The sequence below is a fragment of the Cupressus sempervirens genome, chromosome 4, assembly GCF_028749045.1.
Source record: "Cupressus sempervirens isolate cs-2001-9-10 chromosome 4, ASM2874904v1, whole genome shotgun sequence".
Lineage (NCBI taxonomy): Eukaryota > Viridiplantae > Streptophyta > Pinopsida > Cupressales > Cupressaceae > Cupressus > Cupressus sempervirens.
Window position 1 is genome coordinate 880,520,186 of NC_143121.1, and position 23,508 is coordinate 880,543,693.

General features: G+C 35.6%; 1 protein-coding gene across 2 annotated transcripts in view; it reads left to right on the forward strand.

Moving 5' to 3' along the window:
• The window catches only part of LOC149564200 (NAD(P)-binding Rossmann-fold superfamily protein), a 133,936-nt gene that overhangs the window by 83,270 nt on the left and 27,158 nt on the right, over positions 1-23,508 (forward strand). The window contains exon 7 of one of the 2 annotated variants that reach the window (XM_089827273.1): positions 1,962-2,317. The exons of the other annotated variant lie outside the window; for it this stretch is intronic. The gene's annotated coding sequence lies outside the window, so the exon portion shown is untranslated. Of the gene's footprint in view, positions 1-1,961; positions 2,318-23,508 lie in introns of those variants that run through there. 2 annotated transcript variants of the gene reach the window in all.

Consider the following 23,508-nt stretch of genomic DNA (forward strand, 5'->3'; position numbering starts at 1 on the left):
GGAGAATCATGGTTGCATGATTATAGGTTGATTTTATCCCAAAGAATTATGAATTGTAATTGGTCAAGAAGTTGTAAAACTTGAAGTAGAAGGACACGAGTGTGTAAGAATATAGTGAGGAGTATTAATAGATGACAATCAAATTTGGACACCAAGAGATATCTAGGGAGAAGGTAGCTACATTTATCAATGGTCTTCGATCACATATTCAAGATGTGATGATTATGTTGAATAGTAGATGCTTATCAATATGATCTTAAGGTAGAAGATAAGGTGAGGAGAAGACAAAAGAGACACCCTAGGGGAAAAGAGAAGCGAGTGACAACAAGGAGAAGAAAATAAGTGAAGATGAAATTGGATCCAAGTGGAGTAAAGAACCTGATTAGAGAGCACCAAGAAGGGAAGGTGGTAACAAGGAACAAGGGTAATGAACACAAAGTTTTTTATGTCTAGATCTCAATCTAGCATAGACACAAGTAAGAAGAACCTTATGGTACATGAGGATCAGACAATTGGTACATTGGATGAGAGTGTGGAAAAATTTGAGACAAGAGTCTCTTATGCTTAGGAGTTCTAATGGAGTAGAACAAGATTGAAGTTGAACCTACTTGAAAGAGGAGTTTGTTTTAAGACAATATGTAAATTAGGAGGTAAATATTGTAAGGTTATTGTGAAGAGTGGAAGTATCGATAATATGGTTGTTAGAGTAAAAAGGTATTTCACTTAATTGTTTTATTTTAGTTAAGTAAGCTTTTATTCATCTCTTAAGATGAACTTAGTTATGCTTTTTGGACATTTAATAATCATTTATAGTAATTAAATGTGCTCCTCTAGGGTTTGCATTAGGGTTTTGATCTCCTTTATAAGGATTGATCTCATTGTAATAATCGATCTTGATAAATTGATTAATTCAAATAAGTTAATTCATTCTCTTTCTTTCCCTACAATTGTCTCAATTTTCCTTGCACTCTTGCATTCTAGATTTGTTTCTTATAGATGGTAGGTATTTTCATTTAGGTGACTTTTGGGCTTGTTGGAATCATCTTTTGTGAATTCTAACAATGGTGTCAAAAGAGACAACATGCAAGCTTGGCTTGAAGAGGCTTAAACATCCATGTCCTTATCATATAAGTTGGTTACAAGATGACCATGCAGTATAAGTGAAAGATCAATGTTTCATGAACTTCAACATTGAGCCTTCCATAGATGAAGTCTTATGTGATGTGGTCATTGATAAACTCGCATGACCCCAAAACATTTCCTTGCAGTTTGTTCATGTTAGTCAATTTTTGTCTTTTCATTGTCATTCCCTCATTTTGGCTCAATTTTTGTGCAAACCTCAAGGATGGTTTTGGAAATTATGTTTTACTTTTGTCTAGGTTCACATCTGAATTAGATTCTGCATAGTGGACATATCTTGGTTTCTCGTTCGAGTCGGTGTGTCCTTCATATTTTGACAGTCAATTGGAGTTATCTATTCTCGTGAATTGATTTCTTGATTGCCAAAGTTTTGTGATGCATATCACATTGTTCTTGGATCTTAGTGTGACTTCTTCCTTGGATCACATCTCATTTAATCAACTTGGCATCGAGATTCTTATGGTTTGGGTCTTGACCTATATTTTGATATTGCATTTTTTTTGTTCTTGGAAAATGTGATTGATCTAGGATGACATGTTTTTTGCGAAGGCTCTATATTTTGAGGCCTTGTTTATTGTTTGTGATAGGATCTTGGTAGCATGCTCTTGATATTTGGAGAACTTGGAAGTTTGGATATTATTTCTAATTTAGACATGTACACTTAGAATATAAGTTGCATGTTGCAAGCCAATTGGTATGTAATTTCTAGTTATATGCTAATGTGAACTTCAAATTTGGCATATTTTTAGTTCATTATTGTTTATGTTGTTGATGTTTCCATTGCATGACTTGGACTACATGGTTTGGACCATCTCCATTAGGGAAACTCCTTCCATGAGTGCATCAGAATTGGATAGAACTGGATAAAGGTAGAATATATTAGTATGAATGAAAAGCATATATATACAAGAAAGTGGAAGCTAAGTATTGCAAATGTTCTATAGTGTGACAATATTTGCAAGTATTATTTCTGGATAATCCTTGCTTCAGTAAGTAATGATGATGGTTCAAGCAGATGATTCTCTCGGTGTTTGAGTTATTGGCTTGAATGTAACAAATAATATCATTTTTTGGTCTCTTTGGATTGTCATGCAACAGTGGTAATGATGATTACAGATTTGAGGATTACTATACCTAGCTCTTTCAATTAAAAAGTAAAAATCATGCATTTGAAGAATGTTTAATGGCCTAGGTGTGTATGCAATTGAAATGACTTTTATAGATATGACAATGATGACTTCGTGTTCCACAGTTTTGTCATTAAGATTCTTTGTTGTACATATTCTAAATTTCTTTATGATATTGAGTTGTTGGCCTTGGTTGTGCTAATTTTATTTCGAGGGGATCTCGGTGGTTGTATTTTTCGTAATGATTGTTGTGTGCTCTTGTGATTGTGGCATATGATCTTGACTATTGGAAGGAAATATATTGACAAACTTTTTCTTGGACAAAATGTTTTGAGGTTGGATTGTTACCCGTTGGAAAGAAATATATGGACAAACTTTTTTTTTTTTTGGACAAAGTGTTTTGAGGTTGACTTTGTGTGTGTGTGCGTGTGCGCACGTGTGCGTTTGTGTATGTACAGGTGTAAAAGTTTGTCGTTCATTGTGTATGTTTCATGTGTGCATATTCATGTTTACATTTGCTTTGGTTGTGGTTGAAGATTTGTTTTACTGTTTACAAATTTGTAAAATTGAAGACACAAAACACAATTTCCAACCACATCGTTAGTAACATCTTAAAAAATTATCATCATCAACATAATAAATAAACAATTGTAGATAATACTAAGACATGATAAATTTGGTATCCTTAAGACTATCATGATTTTGTCCCTCTTGATCATATATAAACAATATTCTTTTGTGAGAGTGTTTTGTGTGAGATAACTAAAAATGAATTTTGTTCTTTAGTCTCCTTTCATTTAATGAAACTTTATAATTTTATTTTTGTTTAGCTAATAAGATTAATGTGTGGGCATTTAGTTGAGATAGTCTTTTTTCACCAACCTACCTATTGCTTTTTTCTTGATGGTTTATATGGCTAATGGATGGAAAATGAAGTCAAAATTGTTTTCATCTTATCCCCTTCCACTATTTAATTGTATCCTCCATTATCTGTTAAATTCCATTGTCGCGTCTATTAAAGTGAGGCAACTCTTACCGATATTTATAATAAATTTTATGTTTACTAATATTTTGTTTAATGTTTTATTTCCTTAAAAAAAATCTTATCAAAATTTTATTATAACTAATAATTTTAAAGAACTTAAAAAATATGATTTAAATCATTTAATTAATCAATGGTAAAATTTAAGTAAATTAAAATTAGATATGTACTTTTTAAAATATAAAATTAAATAATTAGATAAAATTAAATAATGACGAAATCAAATTAAATATATTTTAAGTAATAGCAGGTTAAGTTTTGAGGGGATTTTTTGTCAATCCTAAGGGCGAGAGAGACGTTGAAGAGGATGTAATTAGTATGACTTTTGATAGGTTTTAAATAGAGAATAAATAAGAAGGCATTCCACACCTCTCAGATCTACAAACCTGTACACACTCTATACAAAAGTAGGTGTAAATAGAGGGTGAATCTCATATTTTTAGAAATATAATAAGAAAAAAAATTTGAAATAATTTAAGACTTTAGATGTTGTGATCCGGATTTATTTTATGATGATTTATAGCTACTAAGAGAGCTAATGGTACAAAATGAATATCTTGCAATTTAACCTATAATCTCAACCCTTGCAATCAAATGACATGAAAAATATGAAGTTGTCTTTTGCATTGAATCTTTACATGCTTTTAAGGAGGGAATTTCATAATGATATGATTAAATTGATTTTGTTGTTGTAATGTTACAATCTCTCTTTATTATAGGGTGACTTAGAGAGCTAACAAATCTTTACAAACAAACTATTTTTTATTCTTAATCTTTTTGAGGAATAGATGAAAATTATGAATTTGTGATGTGCATTAAATCACTATATGAATTTTAAAAAGAAATTTCTTTTTAATACAACTAAGTTGATTTGTTTTGACCTTAGATATTACTATTCTTCTTTATTTCACAATTATTTACATTGAATCACTACATGATTGATTTTAAGAGAGAATTTTATTATATTACAACTAAATTAATTTTTGTTTTAAGATCTCCATAAATTATAAATAGTTTATTATTCATTGTTCATTAACTTGATGTTCTGAAAAAACCTATCTGCCTAAATACCCTTATGGAAAATAATATTACAAGGGAATTCTAATGTTATGTGGGTCACAAAATGACACTCAATACCTTACATTAAATAAACAAAAACGGAATTATGTAATTGCTAATAATAAAAAAAATCTTTGTATTTTTTAAAAACGAGATTCCTTTTTTATTATGGCGGTTAGGGTGGACTACCAGCCAACTCTAGGGTTTTCTGGGCTTCCACGGGAGAAAATTAGGGTTGTTAGAACCGTAGAAATCAAAACCCTAATTATTTGTTCCTTAAGAAATTTATAAAGCCTTCAATCTCTTCCATTGAAGATGTGAGCAGAGGAGGTTGAGATATAAATGAGGATTGCATTTGGTTCTGTTTTAATGGTCTGCTTACTATAACACGCAATGAGTTCTTGAAGGACGCTGAAATATGCGTCTTTTAGCTGGACCAGATACAAATAGAGTTTATTCAGTGCATCTCAGAAAGCCTGTGGTCTATATCCATGGCCTCCTCGCTCGCTATGGTGTGCATATCTCTTACACCTGTTTACATCGGGCAGGACTACATTTAACTAGTCTGCTTTGAAATTTATTTTTATCCCTTTTAATCTGTCTATGATTGCCGTGTATTTGCTGGCTTATTTCATTGTATGATTTGGCTTCTGCTTTACAATAGAAGAGTTCTAAGTTTGTTATTACAAAGTTGTGGTTGAGCGGTGTTTTCATTTATCATGCTTTTCTCTTTAGATTGCTAAGCCCACGGTAGAATTTCGTTCGATTGTTTTACTTTTGTTTTTTATTTAAGCTTTCGGTGGAACCAAATTTGTAATTTTAGTCTTGGGTTGTGGTTATTGTGTTATCTTTCTCTTTGATTATAGGTTCGTTTTCTATATGTAGGTCTCGTAATGGTAATTCTAAAAAGAAATTTGTAGCACTGTTAAGCTTTTACTGTGTTAAAAGGTTTTTATCTTGATGTGAGTAATCTTGGACCACATAAGGTCAAGGTGTTTCTGCAATTTCTGAATATGTAAGTCCATCTTGGCGAAGCGGGAAGCCAGCAATGGTAATGCCTAGCTTTGAATGCTAATGGACTGAGATTAAAATGGTCCACTGTTTATTTCTCTACACCTTTTTAATGGGTTTGTAGAGGTCTAAGGGGATCTTACATCTGCTTTTAACTGTACACGTCTACTCTATTTTGGTGTTGTTAGATTTGCCTGCATATCTTTAGAAATTGTAACTGTTCTAGCCCTGATTACCACGACGCGCTGTTTTTCATCACAGGGGAAACAGGGTTTGAAGGGATCTCAAAAGTTCATAACTAGTATGATGGGGAAACAAGGAAATGTAATTCTATTAGACTAACTTCCAACTACTCTGTACCCCAAAATGCTGCACACTACTGAAATAAATTGCTTGGGAGAATAACACGTTTTCCTCACTAAATAAATCAACCTACACTCTTTAGCTGAGCAGCAGGATAATCAGTAGGAGATCTTCCCTAACTTAAGGATTAAACATCCATCAAGTAGAATTGCCTATTTCAAGGCGCACCTAAATGTCAAGAAGGGGGTTAGACATCCACTTAGCAGCTGATTCCTATATCAAGGTGCATTTAAATATTAAGAAGCACATGAACTTCCCAATCCTAAGGATTAAATATCCAACATCCGTTAAGCAGCTAATTGCCTATTACAAGGTACATTTAAAAGTGAAGGCCAGGGATATAGATTTGAAATGGTGCAATAAGATATATGAACTATGTTCGGTTTTGAAGCCTTGACAACTCAGAAGCAAAATACCAAAAAGTAAATGCTGGATTTGATTTCATAATCTATCGACTGGGGATAAACATGTGAGAATTCACAAATTTAAATTCACATGGAGGAAGCTTGGGATATAGGAACATTTACCGATAATACTGGAATTGATTTCTTAATCTTTCAATTAAGGAACACTGTAAGAATCAAACAATCACAACAATTGATTTCTTAGTTTATCAAATAAGAAACAAGTAAGAATTTACAAGTTCCGGCAGGAACCATGTTCTTTTCTGAGGTGAAAATTTTACTGAAAACTAAAGAGAACAAAATAATAGAAGAAGCAAAGAGAACTACAGGAACTACTCTATTGGCCTTTTTTTTCTGTTTTGGGGTGAGTTTTTTTTTGAAAATCAAAGAGAGCAAAACAACAGAAGAAACAAAGAGAACTACAAAGATTTATCCTGGTCCACAAGTTGATCTAGCATCTGAGATAAATGAAGGGGAAGCATGCTATGATCAGACTATTCCACCAGCCTTATTGACAGAGAACTACAAAGATTTATCCCGGTCCACAAGTTGATCCAGCATCTGAGATAAATGAAGGAGAAGCATCTTATGATCAGACTATTCTACCAGCTTTATTGACAGTAACAATCACTGATTCTGTTTTCAGGTGGAAGAGCAGTGAAAATGCCGAGGTTGACTCAACGGACCCCTTTAGTGAGGGAATTTGAGATACTAACAGTTTTTCAACTTAACAAAACTTTTGCTCTTTTATTCATAATAAATGAATCCATTACACATTGTGGAACTGGAAATGAAATGGATCAAGTTCATGAGAATTTATTTAAAAAGGAGGAATAAGTTCCCCATGAAAGAATACAACAAACTTAAGTGTGAAGATCTTTCATCAACAAAGAAAACAAGTCACCCAAAAGTGAGGTTTTGTCGGTACTTCACTTGAGCTTTTACCGGTCTATCGAGCAGAAAATATGCACCACATTGTGACAATTTTTGTAATTTATTAATTAATTTAAAAGTAGTTATGTGATTTTTAAATTAATTAATAAATTGCAGAAATTGTCACCTTTGGTACATATTTTCTGCTGTTTAGCCACGGACAAAGTGTTTGTGGTGCCTGCCATGAAACAACACACTTATCAACAAAGTAGCTGCCACTAGACACCACACTTGTCAACAAAGTTGTAAAACATAGCAGAAAAACATATGAAAACATGACCCTGTTCGTGGCTTGTAATCCTCCCAACATAGAATCATGCTGGACCAACAATAGATAAATTTCTTTTCTTAGCATTTATCACGAAGTCTGAAGTGGATGATTGCCCAACATCTCCTTCCTATAAGCCCTAATAACATCCCCTAATAATATCCTTTTCTTTCCCTCTGAGCAATGGCCATATGAGGGAAGTAATGGTTGGATTTTAAGGGGCAACCAATGTTCCTATTTAACTTTCTATGACATAATATACCATGATGCTCATCATGTTGTAGGACATAATTTTGAGAGGGGTGGGCCTATGCTCTTAAGTCAAGAAGACGATTACACTTGTGTATTCTTGAGCTATTGTTATGCACAATGCTAAACAACATGAATTCTTTCGAACTCCTCTCTTGAAAAGTTGATCTTTGGAATCAACTCCAAGGTTTCAAGTGATCTTGTGACTTACTAGAATCCGTTTAGTTGAAGATAAATGTGTTTGTTCACGAGGAGGCTTATGCTTCTGTATTTTTTTTATATTTTTCGATTAGTGCAATGTAACAATGCAACTAATATGAATTTCTAATCTAATAAGGAGTTAGTGAAACAAATAATAAAACTTCAAAGCAAATAACGTGAAATCAATATCCCAATGGACATAAGCTACGCAAACAACACGTTTGCGAGTTAAACTTTCAAATAAATCGGTGGGTAACCAATGAAAACAAGAGCAACACTTCTTTGATTCCATTGATGCAATCATCAACGAGAAATTTTAATAATCGTATGATATTTCACTCTTCATCAAATCACAAGGCCACAGAAACTGTGCTCATGCAAGACAAAGAGTTATGCAGACACAATTCGATGATTTCTCTCAAGCTAGATATGTTAACGAAATTTGTTAAAATCGTAGCAAACACCAAAACTAAAGAGATCACACAACCAGAAACAAAACAATAAACTTTTGGCTCAATCACAATTCCATGAACAAAAATTCACAAAACAATGACACATTTAGGCAAGAATCACTATACTCCAAATGCGAGTACCAAAAACATAATTTTATTGCAAAATAACGATGGCTCCAATTACATATTACAATGGAGTATTTATAAGAAATTGTCTCCTCAATTTGTGTTGAGAGTGAGAGATATCTTCATGCAATAATATGTTTTTAAATTAATAAAACAAATAAGTTATATACAATTTAAAAATCTAACTGGTGCTTAGTAGGACTCTATCTATTTTATATCCATTAATTGGATGTATGAGCCTTTACATGGTCATAGGACAAATAATTTATGAGAGAAAAAGAATAAGAAAACTTTCATTTGAAATGGAAGTGTCAAAAATAAAAGCTGATCCTTAGTTGAGCATTTGTCGAAGTTAAACTACCATCAGAATGTGTTTTCAATGCATGGAAAGTTTTATTTTTGGAACTCTCGGTGCACCTTCAAAAAAGTGCACCAACTCACTTGCGTACTTGCGCACCTCAAAAGGTCCAAAATCTTAAAATTTTACAATGTCAAAATTGAAATTTCGGCTTCTGGGTTTTGTCGCCCTTCATACCAGAGCTATGTTTGGATGTTTGCCTTTGAATTTCTCAATAATCTCAATAATCTTAGCCGCATCCAGAAGATCTAAAGCATCATATTTATCTTTGACCTTTTGTCTGTAGTTGTCTACTTTAATTCGGGTCTCAACAAAATCCTCGAGTTTTGTATCCAACTCTAGCAAGGCTTCTTCTATTCTGAATGCCTGCCTGATGTCATCCTCACTAGAAGCTTTTTCAAAAATCTTCTAGAACTTATCTACTACTACCTCTACGAGTATTAATTTCTCTTGTTCATCATGCTCAAAAATTTCTAGACATGCATCATTATAATGCCTCTCCACCTCCAAAATTTCCTCTTGGGCTTGGTCCTTGAGCCGATGGATCTTCGTGTGTAATGTTTCCATTACTTTATTACTATTTACTATTTTCTCAATCCAATCATCAATTAAATCTAATTCTTTCGCTGTATATACACTTATCAAAATCTTGTACCTTCGCCCTTTTATGGCTTGCAAAACTTGTAAATCTTTACTCCAAGCCCACATTTCATCCATTCTGCTGAAAAATCCTATTTCAAAATTGCTACCATCTTGTTTACATTTTCCTGTGTAGCATGCAGTAACTTTAGATTCCCTCGGATGATTAAGACACCTTTTTCCTCAAAACTTTCCTGCCATTGCTGACAGGCTTTCAAAAATGGATCCAGATGTACATCTCCCCCTTTTCAGAGTACAACATTTAGAATCTCCTCGGGGTGATCGGGATCCAGGGGACCAACAACTTCGGCTAAATATCCTCATAGCATTTCATTTTGCCTACAAAGCGTTCTGAGTTCAGCCCCTTCTTCCTCTAAGGTTTTGAAAACCTCCTTTATTCCCATGGTAACTATCAACTTGGTAGTATCCAATGTGGGCTTCTCGAGCATGACCTTTCGGATTTGATAGTCTTGTGGGCCTAAGTCTTCTACATCTATATCCTAGGCAAATAAATCTTGGTTCTGAGTACTATTGATGAAAGCTAAAGCTCTTGCTTCCTCTAATGGGGACTTGAGTTTGTTCAGAACCTTGACCAACTCGATCATATCCTCTTCATCGACACGGAATTGTGGCTTCCTATTTCTCATCATTTCCTTCCTCAACCACCTTGGAACTCTTTTTATTGAAGGTCTGCCTCTTGAGGATGAAGGAGTGTGTTCAACTATTGCTTTCCCCTTGTCACTCCTCTTTGGGGTTCTTTCTCTTTGTGATGGTTCCCCCTTAGTGGACTCTGTTTCCATGGAGCCTGTAGTTTGAACCTCAGTGTCTTGGGAGGCTTGCTAAGAATATTCAACCATTTGTCCCTCTTTAGACACTTCATCGTTTGCCATTTGCTGTGGTCCCTCCTCTTGTGAAGACTCCTTTCAAACCTTTTCTTCTTCAACGTTCGGAGGTGTAGTAGTAGAGCCTTTGTCTACAACTGTGACTGGGACAAGGGGAGGGGGAGTAAGATCAGGACCCTGTGATTCTGGCGGCATTTGTGTCCAGTCTTCTTATTGAGGCTCACTTGTCAGGGTATCCCTAATCTTATCCCCAACCAACTCTGTTCCTACTGGCATAAAGTCAAAATCTGACATTTTGAATACATCATTGCCCTCTTCACCCTGCTCATCAACCCATTGTTGTACTTTGTCTTCCGAAGTACTTATTTCCAAAGGTTCTTTTGGGACTGATGGCGGTGTCACAGTGGAGCTTCTCCTCCTTTCTTATTCTGTGCTCTTGCTAGTCAAGTTCTTCTTGGTAAGGGCACATCTTCCTCCTCACCTTACTCTTCTTCTTCTTCCTAAGGAATAGGTTCCGGGACAGATGGGAAAGGAACCATCCTTCTAATCACCCTTTGCCTCTTCTTCATGGCGGTCTTGATCTTTTTCTGTTTCTTAGAGGTGGAAAGGGATGCTTGTTCAGCCTACAAAGGAGAGACTTCTTGGGTTTCACCTTTTGTTTGTCTAGGTGTAGCTGGTGGCAATAGTGGGTCTTCCTATTGTGCCCCAGTATCCTCCAACCCTTGCACATTTTCCTATTGTTGCGGAGGCGTCAAGATTTCACCCTCCTCCGGTTCGGCTCTTTGAGGGGAACTCCTCTTTCTTTTGCCCTTTCCTTTCTTCTCTAGAGGGTGATAGTATCCAACTGGTTGATCAAGTTGGTATACTATTTCCGGCCTTATAGGTGACTGGGCTACAAAGGTAGGAATAGTAACTTTCTTCCCTCTACCTTTGGCCAGGCAGGGTTGCTCATGAAAAATTAGTGTCAAGTATTGGATCAAGTCTAAATGGTTTCATGATCCAATCCTGTGTCAACTTGATAACATGCCTCATCCGATGATTAATATCATCATTCTCCTCCATGTCAATCTTAGCATTCATGATGGGTCTTTCTCCAATCTTATTTGCATTGAACAGAGGGTTGAGCAACTCTCCAAAATCTTGCTGCAGTATCTCCAATGTAATCTTTATATTCAAAGCCTTTTCTGCCAAATACAAAGTCATCCTACAATAGTCCCTGATATGGACATCGTAGTTGTTTGTTGCATTCATCTAGTGGTCTTTGATGGCTTCTTCATGCTAAAATTCCTTGCCTGTTGGACTCTGGGCTTTCTCGATATTATCAAAGCAGGGCCTCGGGGAATTGTACTCTTCAAGGGGATATTGATCCCATTCCCATTCAAAAGAAGGAATATCCTGCTTCCACTTAACTTGATATGGTCCTATGACCAGGGGCCATGTCCAACATGGTTTGCACTATTTCCTGACTCTGTTATATGTAGACTCAATCTGTCACGCGATCTCCAAAAGAACAAGCTCATCACTAGGATATCTTGGGAGCTTCTTTGGATTGACAATAGCACCAGCTACCCTTAGATATGTAAATGTTTTAAACTGAATGAAATAGGCCCCAAGTGTTGTTATCGGCACTATTGCATCATCAGATAATGTTTTGGCATAATCACCCTCTATGAATCAGATGATAGCAAATATGAATGCATCATTCACGATTCTGTATTCTTTACTTTGGCCCGAAAGCTTCTTCCTTACCAACTAGGTATAGACAATATATGGCCAAGCATTCGGATCCTGCATGCTGCCTCTTCTATACAAACCGGGATAATCTGTTGCCCGTGTAGCCAACAGATAGACCAAATATGAAGTCATATAGAACTTCTTTTTGTCTTTTACTACTCCCAACTACTCACATAGATCTTCGCTCAAAGTTGTGGCCCAATCAAGTGGTATCCTTGCCATTTGGATAGTCTTAACGAAATGCACCATGAAGTCATTTAGGTTCCCAAATGCCGGTAGACCCATCAGACGCATCACCTTACTCAGAAGTATGATTGAGTATTTGATATCATCCTTCATATATCCTCTCATCATATCCACCTTGCCAGTTACCTTCCCTAAAGGAGTCTTTTCTATTAAATAAGAGGACTGAATGATTTCAGAAGCCTCTTTCAGATGTTCTCTGTACCACCTTTCTGCTGCCTCATAGATTAATCTAATGAATTGATCCACCCTAGGGAGATGGAATACCCTTTCAATGTTATCGGGTTGGAGGTCTAGGACAACTTCTCCAGTATCACTCTTCACCACCCTTTCCTTCGGAATAAAATGTTATGCAAATGTCATGACAAGCTCGGAAGATTGTATTGACGTCGGATGTGAAGTTGCGCTTACTAGTCCCGATCGGATTAATGCCAAAACCAAAGTCGACCTTTCAGTGGGTCTGTTGCAAATCCTTAAGAAATCTCCCAAATCAGTGTGTCCCAAATCTGTATCCTTAATCTCAGAATAGTCATCTTGAAGCCTCGATTTTGATGGGACACCTTGGAATTTGAACACAACGGGTTTTGGTGCTATTTTCTCGCATGATGAGGATGCCATTATATCTGCACGAATGAGGGAAAAAATCCATTAGTCCCTAGTGAACCAAAATTTAGCGAAATTTGTTTGAAAACATAAACAAAAACAACCTATCTTTTTAACCTCTTAAGGAATTTTTTTTAACATCCCTTCAAAAATAACAGGTGCGCACTAGGGCACCTAGTTAGGTGCACCAGTGCGCACCTATGATTTGGAGTTTTGAATACAATGAGGTGCGCCCTTTATGGCTTTTATTGCTTTTGTTTTGCAATATCGGGTGCACACCTGTGCACCAAGCTAGGTGTGCAAGTGCGCACCCGAATTTGGGTTTATTTCGCTTAAGTTATGATTGGGGGTGTCGACTAGCATACCAAGATAGGTGTGCTACTGTACACCCCTAAGTGTTGTTTGCGTTCATTTTTTAAGTTTTTGTGTTTAAGTATTGCATAGGGGAGGTGCATTGAAGCACACCTCAACTTAATGTTGTCTTTTGTGATTGTGCGCAGGCGGAGGGAAGCATGGAGTGGGAAAGATGGAGGGTGCACCGGATTAGGTGTACAAATGCGGTGTTTGGAGAACCGACGCAAGTGAGTGCAGAGCAGAGTTGGTGAAACACAAAGGTGCAGTAGCAAGGAAAATTAATCATGATGGGGGAAGATAAGTGCAAGTTAAGGGGGTATGGGGGACCCCCCTGCATTATATAGATTCGGGGTAGTTGTGTAACTGCTCAGCTGCACCATTGTGTAGTTGTGCAACTGCGTAGATGCGCATATAATGCAAAAATCTTTATCGCTTTGGGCATACTAGCACACTAAACCAAGTGCACCTAGGGTGCCTAATTCCAAATTTTAATTGCTTCTTCCTAACTTTCTGATTTTTGAGCTTCCTTAATAAGACCTAGACGCGAACTGGGGGGGGGGGGGGGGGTGGGTGGGGGGAAGACAAGTCCTCAAAATTGACTCCAAAAAAACTCAAGACCTTTGACTAGAGCCTCGAAAAATAAAAGAACAAAGTAGGAGGTCCCCATCCTTGGTAGGGAATGGAGCGTGCATTGTGGAACCACAACACGTATCTTATAACCAAATACTCTTGTTCATTCCTCTCTAGCCATTTGTTCATATTCTTCGAAGGCTTCTTCTCTTGTGTTTTGTATATTGAGAAATATTGTAATTATGTAGGCAAGAAAATTATCTATAATTAAAAAAATGTTCCCTAAGATAAAGGGTGTAAATCCTTGTTGGAGGCCTACAGTTCAGAAGTTTGGGCTATTTCCGTGACCTTAGTGATCTTACGTTTTTAGCTTTGTGATTTCTTGGTCCTTTTAGTAAAGCTCAAGTTGTTGATTATTGTGATTTCCTAATCCTTTTGGTAAAGCTCAAGTTGTTGATTATATAGATATCTTTGCATTCGTTCATTTTTTACATCTCCCTTAATTCCCTTTGTATCAGCATATCCTTGTACAGTTTGTATGAGTAGTTCTTTCTACCCATATTTTTTTGTTTTTGTACCTCTAGAATATGAGGTGACTCATTTGGTGATTCAAAATTTTGAACAATGGTGGTGTGTTGCCACCCTTAGAAACAATCTCAGCATAATGATTAATTTGTATAGAGGTGGCAACTCACCACCTTCGATATCTATTTTATCGACAATATCAATTTTGAATGTTAGGTGACATCTCATCAACAATATTACCACATAATCCTGCCCCACTTGCAAGAGTTTTTGCCACATTGTTAGTAGTGATTTGTTTGCATTTCCTTGGTCACAATTTCCTTTTATGTGGTAGAGGAGTAGTTTTAGCAGGAGATTCCTTCTCTAATTTTTCTTTTGCAATTTATCCTTTTTACTTCTTGAGAAGGTATCCCTTCATGTGTTTGGGGAGGGGCATCATTCAGAGTTTCAAAGGATGCCCTAGGTATGCTTTTTTTAGTGTTTAGCTTAGCAACATGGTTAGTTGTTTTAGGGTTTCTATCAACATTATCAGAGGAGTCTTCTTCCTTAGACTGTCTTTGGGATGAGAGAGACTCTTCCCTTATCTTGTAAGTTCTTCCTTTATTAGTTGTAACTGTATGGTACAATCTTGTACCTCTAGGCTCTACATCTTTGTGCTCAAACCTCTTGATTCTCACAAATTCCTCCAAGACATAGGAGGAATTTTTGTAAGAGTTCTCTCTACAATAAGTTTAACCAAGCAATGATGTGAAACATAATGATGCATGCCTTTTTAAACTTCAGAGGCACTTTGAGAAACAAATTGTAGATAATGTTAGGAGCATTCATAGGCCTATTTGCATGTCTGACATGGTTGAGCATCTTGAATTGGATAGTGTAAATATGATGGTTGAATCTCATAGGTGAGATACTTCATAATATATGTGGCAATTTCAATATAATCCTCTATTTGGAAATGCCAGTCTCTTGGTACACTGCTTGTCCACTTCCAATTGGGGGTTTCTATGCAAAGTAAATTGTTCCATAGAGAAGTGGTATTCTTGCCTTTAGGAAAAATTTCTCCCTTAGGTAACCTTGTCACTTCAACTATGATTTCCACTCAACCTTTAAGCCACATTGTCTCAGAGTGAATTCAAAAATTTATGTCCTATGGTATTGTCATAGCTATGAGTTTGACAAAGTAATCGAGCCTTCCACAATTTTGAAATATTTGTCCCCACCTTGGATCTTGTAACATGTCATGACGGTAGGCTCATGCCTGATAGGTGCTCCACCCATGTTTGACTATTCTGTCCTCAACTCAAAATTACCTAGAAAACCTTTGTCAAATGTCTGCTTTTGCTCACAAACCCTTGATACCTCAGTGTTTGCAAATTTTCACACCTTCAACTTTCTACAATTTAATTCAACCTCTTACCACTTTTAATGACTGAGGTAGGACTTGCTTTGAAAAAGGTGACAAGAAATTAGAAATATTTGAGATTGCCTATTGATAAAAATGTCACAACATTCTTTTCAATCTTTTTTGAAAAGATTTGGCAAAATGTGACAATAGTGATGAGCAAAAAGACAACAATGAATGGAAGTCATGGCAGAATACGAATGGTGTGGAAGATGGATATTGATTACAAAGAAAAAGTACTTCCACGAAAATTAAAAATATTTATTATGACATGAGAAAAACTAGACTAAAGAGGAATAATCACTAGGCTTGACTTTGCCGATTGTAGGAGACCTGGTCGAATCCTCATCTGTAAATTGTTGCAAGATCTTTGCTTTGTTGGATGGTTAGCTATATAATGTCAAATGATGCCCGCTCATAGGCAACTTGAACCTCACTGGATCGATCATCTTTAGTTGCATTTCTCCATTGTCAAAGACTTTGCTAATTTCATAAGGACCTAGCCATTGTGTCTGGAACTTACCTGGGGCGTTCTAATATTAGGAATCAAATAGAAGTGCCCAATCACCTGGGTGAAATTTCTTGTCTATAATGAACTTATCACGACGCTGCTTCCTTTGTTTTTTAAATATTTGTGTTTTGTAAGGGAAATTTTCTATAGTTATATTAAGTTATCTAGATTGAGAACAGTCCACAAGGTTTTATATTCAAATTCAATAGGCATCACTAATGTTTTACTATAGGTCAATTCAAATAGGGTGAAACAAACAATTGTTTTCCATGTTGTCCTATAGGCCCATATTGTTTCCTGTAGCCCATTGGCCCAATCTGGAGCCATTGTGTTAATCAATATGTTTTTTATTTCCCCGTTAGTGATTTTAGCCTAACCATTGATATGTGGATGATAAGGTGAAGATTTCCTATGCCATATATTGTATTCATTCACTAGTGTTGTAATCAAGGTGGAAATAAATTGGGTGCCTTGGTCGATTATAGTTTCCTTAGGACCTTCATACTTGGTAAAGATATCCTTAGAGAAATTTAGCAATAGTGTTGTCTCTAGTATGTTTCATTGGCGCAGCTTTCACCCTTGGTCAATTATAGTTTCCTTAGGACCTCCATACCTGGTAAGGATATCCTCAGAGAAATTTAGCAACAATATTGTCTCTAGTATGCTTCATTGGCCTAACTTTCACCCACTTAGTTACATAGTCAATACAAACCAAGATATTAGACTTTTCATTGGATGAAGGTTCAACGTGTCCTATAAAATCAAGACCCCCATTTATCAAATGGTGTTACCATAACTTGAGGAAATAAGAACATTTCATTTGACCTAGTGAGCCTTCCCATCCTCTGACACTTATAACACTTTTATGTGTACTTAGTTTCATCCTATGAAGTCGTCAATAGTACCATGTGTTGAGAATCTTCATGGTTGTCCTCTTGGCTACAAAATGTCCTCCATAAGGTTAATCATGACATGCATGGAGTATATCATTTGTTTCATCTTCCCTGACACATCTCCTCATAACCTATTCTGGACTAACGTAGAACATACACCGCCTTGCACTTGCTGTCTTGACAGGAAATCTACCACTACATTGGCCTTACCAGGTTTATCCAGTATTGTCATTTCAAATTATTGCATGAGGAGTAACCACCTGACCAACCACCCTATGATGTGGATGGCTTATCCATGAGATATTTTATAGCTGCATTATTATTATGAACAAATATCTCATACTTGGTTATGTAGTGTCAAAATTTATTTAGTGCACAAATTATTGTCAACATCTCCTTCTCCATGACAACACAGTTAAACTTTGCTCCCTATAGGTTTTGTTGACATATAGTAGATTACATGCTCTACAAACCCTTTTTTCATCCCAAAACAAATCCAATTGCATAATCTGAGCCATTAGTGTGGGTATTAATTTCCAAGGCCCAATTGGGATCTCTCAGAACATGGCCCTATGTAAGTGTTGATTTAAGACTCAAATACTTTACCATTGTCTCCTCCCCATTTGAATTCAACATTCTTTTTGAGAAGATTATACAAGGGATATTCAATTTGGTTAAAATCTCTTTATGACCTATTGTAGTACCCTGTATGTCTTAAGAAACTCTTAACAATTTTGTGCTTCTCTAGAGATAACCTCTATTTTGGAGGGATCCACTTGGATTCCTAGTATAGATATATAATGGCATAGTACAACCCCCTTTTCCATCATTGTGTACACTTCTCACTATTTAGGGACAATTTGTGTTCTTGATATTTCTAGAGGACCTTCCTTGAATGTGAAACCATAAGTAGTCAAGTCATTCACATATATTTTCATGCATTTCGAGGTTATGTCTGAAAAATACTAATTACGACCCTTTGAAAAGTTGTAGGAGCATTGCACAAACCGAAAGGAAGGACTAAATAGATAAATGTTCTCCATGGACAAGTAAAGATTGTCTTATCATGATCCTTTGGAGCTATCCTTATTTGGTTGTAATCACTGAAAACATCTAAGAATGAGAAATATTTCTTTCCTTTCAAGTTATCTAAAACTTAATAATGAATGTTAGTGAGAAATGACTTTTTTTTGGTGTAACATTAAGCTCCCTATAATATACACACTCTCCACTTTCCTCCTTTCTTTGGCACTATCACTAGAGGGGACATTCATTGACTGTCATATTATTTATACTTCTCTGCAGTTGTCTTATTGACTTGTAGTTCTTACTAACATAGATTCTATGGGTACACAATTTAGGGTATAGGCATTTCATGTCACATTAATTCCATGCAAAAGCCTTTTGGTGAGCTTGAAGAAATTGCATTATAGAGGATTGTTGTGCTTCAATTAGATTCTTATTAACATTTAAATTCTTGTTTGGGGCTACTTCAATTTGAGTAGTGAGTTCAACCATAAAAACTTCATTCAAAGATGTTGATTGCAACTCATGAGCTGAAGTGGTTAGATTAATAAAGTGGTCAAATGCAATGACAAGCTAACTATAGCATTTGAGTGGATTGATCAGTAGGATGAGTAGATGATCAATAAACTGTTAACAGGTCGACAAAAAGAAAAACAACTAAGTACGATGACATGTAGATAGGAATACTATCATCACAAAACTATTATGGTGGCGATCAATGTGCATTAAGAATTAAGTGGTCTAATCATAGATACAACATGCACATGACAAGAAGGGACTATGGTTACAATCACAATTCAAGATGATGACAAGTTAGTGAGGATCCAAGAAGAAAATGAAGTTGCAAAATGAATATATCATGTTTTTGAGCTACCAATCTTGAATCGACGATCTTTGATCAGTATGAGTAGTGTGGTGAGATCATATGTTATGGTGACATGTCTTAATCATTGAGGATATGATGAGGTGGCAATTGGCTATCAAAGTGAGCAAGAAGAGAAGATTACATAAGAAGTTGAGAATTAATCGAACAAATTTTGATTGTTCTTGAAGAAATCTCATTTAAACTCTAATATAGATCAATGTGTTCAAGGAAAATGTATTATGACATCGAGATATGTGAAATGAATGTGGTGAGTGAGCACCATTGATGGAATTTGAATAAATGGTGAAGATTAAGCGGTACTAGTAAAGTTCTTTGGAAGAATTGTTCTTAGTATTGATGAGAAGTAAGTTACATGAATCGGTAGGCAACATGGAGAGATAGATTTATGAAAGGAAACTTGAAGATGCAAACAAGGTGACTAGGGAACTGAGGGACATCATGAGGATTTCTCTTTGAAAATGAAGGAATTGAGTCAACAATTGAGTGAAAGCCAAGACTACATAGAGCAACTGTCAGAAGTTAGTGGATCTAAAGAATCAGAAGAGGCAATCACACATCTGATGAATGAGAATGAGAATGAGAAAATGGCCAAGGACATTGCAAAAATGAGAAAAGAACTTGGAAGTCAAGCTATAAATGTATGTGAAAATCTTGAAGGAAAAAGAGCTTCGGAGGATGCAAGTATGTTGATGCCAAGAAAGTTGTGGGAGTTGCATTGAAAGAAAAAGACAAAGAGATCATCAAAGCAAGACAAGAGAATGCATTTCTTCAAAGACACATGCATGACGTTGTTGAAGAAAATATGCAAGTTGTGAATGAGAATAAAAGATTGAGAAGAAAATGAGAAATTGAAGAAAGAACTAAAAAATGAGAAAGAAGCCAATAAGCAATTAAAGAAGTTCAAAGAAAGATCACACAAGCTTACTAAACAATTGATTAGTAAGAGGAAATAAAAATATACAAATGATCTTATATACACTAATTAAAATACTTTTGAAGTAGGATAATCAACCAAATCTAAGGAGCCACAATAGGATGTGAAAGTACATTCAAGCAATATTGGTAAGAAGCCTAACAAACCTATTTGTTTTGACTATAGAAAGGTTGGTCATACTGCAAATGTTTATAGAAGTTAGATAGTAATCACTCGATCTCATACATTTAATGAACACTTCTACAATTGCCATTGTCATGATCATGTTGCATATGAATAAAGATCCAATATTAGCAATGGATCAAGTGGATGAAGATTTGATGGTTATTGTTATGCGTGTAATAAATAAGGTCACAAAGTTGAAGATTGTGGGTCTAAGGAAAATATTCCTAGGTCACTAGTCAAACCTATGAACACTTATAGAAGGGAGCAAGAATTCAATATCACGTGCTCAATTTGTGGAAACTATGGACATCTAGTTGTAAATTGCAGAATGAGAATATCGAGTTGGAAATGCTATACCATGGTAGTCACCCGGTGTGAAATGTTTTCACTTCTGTAAGATTGGTCACCTTGCTAGAAACTATAGGTTTTTGGAAAGCAGTTATTGAACTTGTTATATGTTAAGAAAGGAATGCATATTGTTAATGTTGAGGAAGTTAGAAATGAGATGAAGAAGATTTGGATGAAGAAATATGTCACAAAGGAAGAGGTGAAGTCATTTGAGAGAAATTCATCACCCTCTGGTGTAGAGGATTCATCATCAAACCAAGTCAACATTTGGCTTAGGAAAATCACTTAAAAGAAAAATCTTTCACCAATCACCTAAAGTTATGAGCAATCATATAAATCTTCATATTGAGATGTAATTTTGTGTTTTAGATTTTTTTTTGAAAATTTGAAGTTATATGTGATTTTGAGGTGACAAAAATAAAGGTTTATGCTCTAATGAGTCATGTGAAAATGCACAACAATTAAATAATGTTAACTAATGGAAAAAGTATCGTTTTATCGTTGAGTAGTGTACTAATAGTTTCCAAGGATAAATAAGGTCGTAGGGAGTTCATTTGTCACTTTACATTCTTAGAAGCACTAGTGATATGTGAAAAGTGACCAACTACAAAGAAAGCATGATTTGTGAACTAAAATTTTGCAAAGTGTTCAAGAACACTAAGCTGCAAAGAAAGAAGTATTCTACTAAATTGTGGTGAGATTTCAATAGAGATTCAATGGTAAATCATGGCACAAACAATAGATACACTAGTGTTGATCAATGTTGTTGATAAGCCATGACCCATGTTTAAGTTACATCCGATGAAGGCAAGTGAAAATAAAAATTTGGGTGCTCTATCCTCTATTCCTCAAGGACTTTTGTTTGTCAAAGATGTCTTGTCTTACATCAATTGCAAAATCAAAGAACTTGGAGTGGAATCCATCAAGCTAATCTATGAGGAGAAATTGTGTGAGGGCAACATGTTGAAGAGCAAGCATGAACATTTGAGGTTGTAGAGTTTGACATATACTATTGATATTCCAACAGAGTTCCATCTAGAATGGTTTCAGTATGTTCTAAGAAGAGTCCATGATCAATTCATGTGGTTGGATAGACTGCACAAGATCACGAAAGAGGCTATGCATTAAATTACAAGGTTTGGTATGACCAATGAACTACAAATCTTAAGAACAATTGTTGCTAATTTGGTTGCTTTATTAACCAAGTCTAAGTTGAGTTCCAAAGCAATGAGTATCAATCACATAATAGGCCATGAAGTTCAATTTGCATCTATGGTCATTGGTTATAGGATATATCAATAAAGAATAATCAATAATGTACCTGATGGAGCTATCCATGTAACATGCTAGATAATGAAAGATGGTGCTACATACAACCTTTGTGAGATGCTGAGAAGGTAGTTCATGATGAATATGGAGAAGAGAAAGAAAGATAATAAACAAATCTTGAAGAATGGATCAATTTTGGTATTTATGTTCTTTTATGTGCAAAGTTTCTGTCTTGGTAGAGGAGTTCAATGGGGAAATGACAAATTGGTAGTAGTATAGCTAAGTGAATTCATTAGAGAATAATATGATAACTTCAATAATGTTATGTGGGGTTATTTTAAAGATCTTCAATCTTGAATGCATATAAGAGAGAATCTTAAGAAACAAGGTTAAAAAATATAAAGATTCCATATGCTTTCTTGTTTATACTGACACTTGTACTCTGCAAACTATGCAACCACAAACCTTTGGCTACCTACCACAAGGTATGAGTTAGATTATGAAATTGTGAAAATGTATACAAATGTTTATTCTCTCAATCTATAGATGCAACTGCACCTAGGTTGACATTCAAAGATTTAGATGTAATTGAAAAAATTGATGATACAAAGAGAAAAAACTATTATAGAAATGGTTTTCCTATCTACAACATTTGCACTTTTTACAATAAAAAAACCCCTTACCACAGGATAAATCTAAACTATATCAATTATGATTGGTTCCCAACGTTTGGAAATCCAAGCATGTAAATCCGAAAGAGAGGGCCATAAACCCCTACAACGAAAAATAGCAATAGAAGAAGAGTAATCCTTCATATTTTTGCAAATCTCATCAATTGTTTCTAAATCAAGATTAATCACAATGGGGTTACATATCGAGACAAGCACAACCAAATGAACCCTCTCTCCCAAGAAAGGCATGACTACCGAGTCCTGCCTCAAATGAAGCCACATCCACATAAGAGATCACAGACCTCCCCTTAGCAACCTAAGACCCAATGAGGGCCATCTAAGACAACCTAAAAGACCCACTAGGAGATGCAACATGGGACTTCTCACGAAAAACACCCCCAAACATGGCAATCACAGCAGTAGGAGGATGATGGGCAAGAGCATTTGTGTTTTGAAATGCATTGTGAGTGGGAGCAACGAGAGTGTGAGCAGGAGACATCATCTACCTATAAAATTGAAGAAGTTTTAGTCCATTGACAATTTTTAGTTATTCATTGGTTGGGTTATTGATTGGGGATTTATTCTCTTTGATGACAGTTGTTATCTATTAGTTATTGTACTTTTGGCATTTCACACTTGGTTTGGAAATGGTTATTCATTTTGTGTTGTATCTCTTTGGTTCCAATACTTGATTTATACTTGGTATCTTATAGTTGACTTTGATATGTGGTGATTTTGGTATTGGATGATTATTATTTTGACTTTGGTATGTGGTATTGGAATTAGATTTGGCATTCATTTTGTGTTGTATCTCTTTGATTTCAATACATGATTTATACTTGGTATCTTATGGTTGACTTTGGTATGTGGTGATTTTGGCATTGGATGATTGTCTTTGTGCTTTGGTATGTGGTATTGGAATTGGTTGAGAGTCTGTTAGACTTTGGTTATCTTTTTTTTTATCAATAGTTTATGCATCCTTGAGGTAGATTTAACTATCAAGATTCCTTGCTTAGGATGGATTTTATGATTTAAGATCCCTATGTGGATTGGACATTATCTCCTCTACACAGTGGGAGTGGGATCTTGATTAGGTGACCAAGTGCTTGAAAGGTGATGACTTGTTACCATTTGGGTCCCCCTCAGATTGGCAAATGTTG